A 5,000-nucleotide genomic window follows, 5' to 3' on the forward strand; every position below is an offset into this window, starting at 1 on the left:
AATCAAAACATTTCTTTAAGAGTCGATTTTAACGCTTTTCGAGTTATCTTTTTACTCTCAGATGGAAGATATGGCTTTCGAAGATTTTCTGGATTGGAGCGTTGGTCAACTTTAGTTTTATTTCAGGATGAGAAGAGGAAAGTCGACAACAGGAAACAAGAAAGGCCGAGCAGTCAAGCAATTGCCTGTGGAATTTTGAAATTAAAACCCACAACTCCCTTGGTATTTCGTTCATTCTCAATGATAGCGTAACAGATCATTTCACCACAACAAGATCATTCGAATCCTTCGGCGAGTAAGACAGAACTTGGTCCACATGCAATCTCTTTAAAATAAGAGTAGGCCTTGCGTGCCTTACGTTTGCCGACACAATCGGTGTCAGAGGCCTTTGTTTCAGAGTATGTAGTGAAGAGCGGACTGATCGCTGTACCAAACACTGTCATCTAGATTTCGTGGATTTTCAATACTCAGAAGTCTGTTATATTCTCTTTCTAGCCGATCGAAAATCAACTATCAGGTCGTTCGACTCGAAAGCAACAATAACGCGTACAGAAAGATCTTTCTTGTTTGCTGCTGTCGACTTTCCTCTTCTCATCCTAAAATAAAACTAAAGTTGACCAACGCTCCACTCCAGAAATCTTCGAAAGCCATATCTTCCATCTGAAAGAAGAAAAGATAACTCGAAAAGTGATAAAATTGACTCTAGAAGAAATATTTTGACTCAAACAACGAAGCGTCAATGGCGTGAGCGCCCGCACTTCGGCATATTCATGATAACGTTTAAGAAGGTGGTGCAAGAAGGTGGTGTGGCCATTATGATGAGCAAGCGAGCAGAGAGAGCCCTCATGGAGTGGACCCCGGTGAGCGAATGGATCATTGCAGCTAGATTTCACTCCCGCATCAGGAGGCTGTTAGTGGTACAGGTCTACGCGCCACACAACGAGAGAGAGGAAGAAGAGAAAGACCACTTCTATGAAGAACTGCAGCAGACGATAGACGGATGCAAAAGAAACGATATTGTGGTAGTGATGGGCGACTTTAACGCTAAGGTGGGAGGAGACAACGAGGAATACGAGAGTTGAATAGGGAGACATGGGATGGGAGACAAGAATGGCAACGGAGAGAGGCTGTGATTTTTCTGTGGCAAATGGCCTGGTCATCACAGGAAGATTGTTTCAACACAAAGATGTTCACAAGGCAACATGGGTCTAGGCAAACGGGAGAGTGAAGAATCAGATTGACCATCTTTTGATCAGTAGGTGGTTGAAATCTGCAGTCCTCGACACTAGAGTGCAGAAGGGGGCCGATGTCAACAGCGATCACTACCTCGTCAGGACTAAGATTCGGGCTGAAACTCAACAGGTATGCCAACATGAAAAAAGTTTAAGCCCAGGTGCAACACGGACAAGCTGAAGGATAGAGACACAAAACGGATGTACTGTGAGGCAGTGGGGCGGAGGTTAGAGGAGAACAGAGGAGAAGGGAGAGAAGAGGTAGAGGAGTTGTGGGAGGCACTGAGGAAGGCATACGTGGAGTCAGCGGCGGAGGTCCTTGGGTTCCAAAAAGGAAAGAGCAAACCCTGGATCAGTCAGCAAACGTGGAAGGTGATAGACGAAAGGAAGGAAGTCAAGACAAAGTTGGACAGTACTAAGTCAGAGAGGATAGGAAACAAGATCAGGGAGCAGCATAGGCAGAAGTATAAGCAGGTGAAGAGAAGCGTGAGAGAGGATAAGAGGAAGTGGATGACAGAGAAGGCCCAGGTGGCACAGACAGCAGCAGAGAAAGAGAGAGCTAAGGACCAGACAGCTGAGCGGTAGCGGGCCGAGGAAGACAGCGGCGGTTACCAACAAGGAGGGAAGACTTCTCAAGAGTTAGGAAGAAAGGCAGGCAAGATGGAAGGAGCACTTTGAGGGAGTCTTGAACAAGGAGGCACCACCAAACCCACCGACAGATGAAGAAGTGGGGGACGGGGGAGCTGGATATCGACACGGAACCACAAACAGAGAAGGGTGGTGCAAACTCTCAAGAATGGGAAAGCACCAGAAATCGACCAGATAACAGCAGAACTGTTGAGGGTTGATAAGCACCTGTGCGGAACTCGGGCACCTCTTTGACCTGATTTGGCGGGAAGATAAAGTGCCGAAGCAGTGAAAACAGGGCCTGATATCTAAGATACCGAAGAAAGGGAATCTACAGAAATGTAGAAACTCGAGAGGAGTGACACTGCTACCTATTTCTAGGAAGGTGATGGGAAAGATTCTTATTAGCAGAATACAAGACGGTGTGGACCACAGACTGAGGAAAGAGCAGGCAGGATTTAGATCAGGGAGAAATTAGTCAAAAAAATAGGGAACATACGGAAGATACGAAAGGGACATCTTTGTTTGTTTTTCGAAATTAAGAGAATTTCAGACTGAAATTGGAGTTTTTGTGGGGAATATACGCTAACTCCTAGAGACAGCGAAGACTCGCCGAGCTCCACATTTTAAAACCATATTTTAATGTTTACTTCTTAAAAACCTCCGCAATACAATTAAAACGAAACAGAACATAGCCACAGCCCCACGATAGTCGCCACATAACGTTCTCATATGCTTGTTTTCGCAAAATTGTTTTCAATGTTGTTGTGGTTTTTTTTTTTTTTTTTTTTTTTGTTGTGATATTGGATTCGATCCCTTGACGTCCGAATAGAATTAACTAGCAAGTTCCCTTGCGACTCTGGCTTTACTACAAACCGTTTGTAGTAAAGATATACAACAACATGACATCAACACGAGCAAACGAGCAAATGAGAACGTTGCGTGACTACGTGACGATCATCCTGTTTTTTTTTTCTCAAGAAGTAAACATTACAATGCTCTTTTAAAGTGTGCAGCTCAGCGAGTCTTCAGTGTTTCTGGCAGTTGGCGTATAATTCATGAACTCCAATTTCAGCATTTTCCTAAATTATCTTAATTTCGAAAAACAAACTCCGACTTGTTTTCGGAAAAACAAAGTCAGATGCTCGCAAAAACCACCTTCGATTTTAAAACACACGCAAAAAGTAGTAAAACAAAGTCCGATTTCGAGAAAAAACGTAAGATGTCCCTTATGAACTTTCATAGCTTACGGTAAGTTCCTTAATGTTTTTTATTAATTTCAACAATAAATGAAGGACATGTCGGTCATTCGAAAACAACAGTACAGGAGAATAACGAAAAAAAAAATGGGAAAAGGCACCCCGACCCCGGCCCCGACCCCGCGTTTTGGCTACTACCAAACAAAAAGTTTCGCGGTGGATTGATGGCAAGAACTCCACAGCAAATATTTTGTTGAGCAATAGCTGTAAAAGCACAAAAGTGCAGGTGAATGCAAAACGACGATAAAAAGGTTCAATGAATTCGCGTGACCAAGGTTTTTAGGCGCAAAAATTCTTGACTACCGCACAATGACCGTGAACGAAAGTTGCCCGGAGCGTTGAGATAAAATAGGCCAAAATTAAAACGACGAGAAAAAATATATATGGTCTAGAACGCCCTCGTGAGCCGGTAACGATGTTAACCGTGTAATGCTATTCTCATAAGATGCTGAAAAAAATACATGGGTGCAATAGGCCTTATCACGGTTTTCGACGCCATCTTGACGGGTAGGCAAAGCGGTCAGAAATTACAGTGTTTGTATGGGAATCCGATAGCAAATAACTTCTTCCAAAATTGAAATTTTTACAATTTCTGAATCGCAACGTTAAAATACTAAGTAGAAGATTGTATTCACCAAGTTTGAAGTATGTAGCTTGGCTAGAAGACGCTCAGTTAATTTTTTGAATTTTCCACACCTTTGTCTGTAAATTTGGCTGGGCAGACAAACGTCTAGACGCAGTTCGCGGGGAAAAAGTTTTAAGACTAATGTAGGGAAAATAAAAAAAAAATAGCTCAGCGACTTATAGGAAAGCTACATCCTTCAAACTTGGTGAATACAATCTTCTACCTAGTATTTTAACGTTTTGATTCACAAATTGTGTAAAATTCAATTTTGGAAGAAGTTATTTGCTATCGGATTCCCATACAAACACTGTAATTTCTGACCGCTTTGACTACCCGTCAAGATGGCGTCGAAAACCGTGATAAGGCCTATGGTCTGACAATGACACTTGATCTTATCTGAAAGTCCGAGAACCAATTTCCTTTCGTAGACGCCATCTGCATCGTAATGCGTCCCTTTTTTCAATCGGAATAGTCATTTAACGGAATCCTCACAATTCATCATCTTAGGAGACAACATCTTTTAGCTTCTTTTATACGAATCGTATGAACGCGAATGAATTTCCACCCGAAGGCAACCCAGCTACATGCAATGTTTGTGTATTTAATTTTGATTTGTGTATTTGGCAAGAAACTCGTGTTTTAGAAATCCATAGCTGAGCAACATGAAATGGTTGGCATTTCATCTTATCAACTGTGATGACCGAAGGGAAAATATCGGTCGGGTGTCACAGTTCTTTACGCGCTCCTGCGAAAAGCAACTAAGTCTACAAATCGCAACTCCGCCTTATCATACCATGTTGGTGGTGCGAATTCCGGCGTCTGTTTCCTAGAAAACACAAAAGCACACAGCTACCTGATGTTCTGTAACGCAGTATCAATCATATTGGCGGGGGATACTTTGAACAAATCGACAAAAATTCGTTCACCTTGGCGAAACTAAAAAAGTTAAAGCAGCAATGAAAAATAATACGCGATCACACATAGAACCAGTGCTTTTTCGCATGACGGGATGCCGGTGATCACTATGGCTACCGATTTACCACATGAAATCGAGGCGAAATGCCACCTTGCCAGCCAGTCCGTCGAAAACCTCAAAATCAACTGACATTGAAAGCAGCGTCATCAAAAAACAACAGGAGAAATCTCGAAAAACGGCGAAAATAGTATGCGTTCTGTCGAACGCGACAAGCATGCAATCAAACACTCACCTTGATTTTTCGAGAAAACTTTATGAGAAACGGTAAATTTTCCTTCACA

The 5,000-nt window shown here is 42.6% G+C and overlaps 1 protein-coding gene and 1 pseudogene across 1 annotated transcript in view; one reads left to right on the plus strand and one right to left on the minus strand.

Annotated features, from left to right (window-relative positions):
• The window catches only part of LOC138046081 (matrilin-3-like), a 131,656-nt gene that overhangs the window by 12,344 nt on the left and 114,312 nt on the right, over positions 1–5,000 (minus strand). The gene's annotated exons all lie outside the window — the stretch shown is intronic.
• Positions 1,029–1,817, plus strand: LOC138044709 (uncharacterized; annotated as a pseudogene).

Source organism: Montipora capricornis, chromosome 4 (assembly GCF_036669925.1).
Source record: "Montipora capricornis isolate CH-2021 chromosome 4, ASM3666992v2, whole genome shotgun sequence".
NCBI classification, from domain to species: Eukaryota; Metazoa; Cnidaria; class Anthozoa; order Scleractinia; family Acroporidae; genus Montipora; species Montipora capricornis.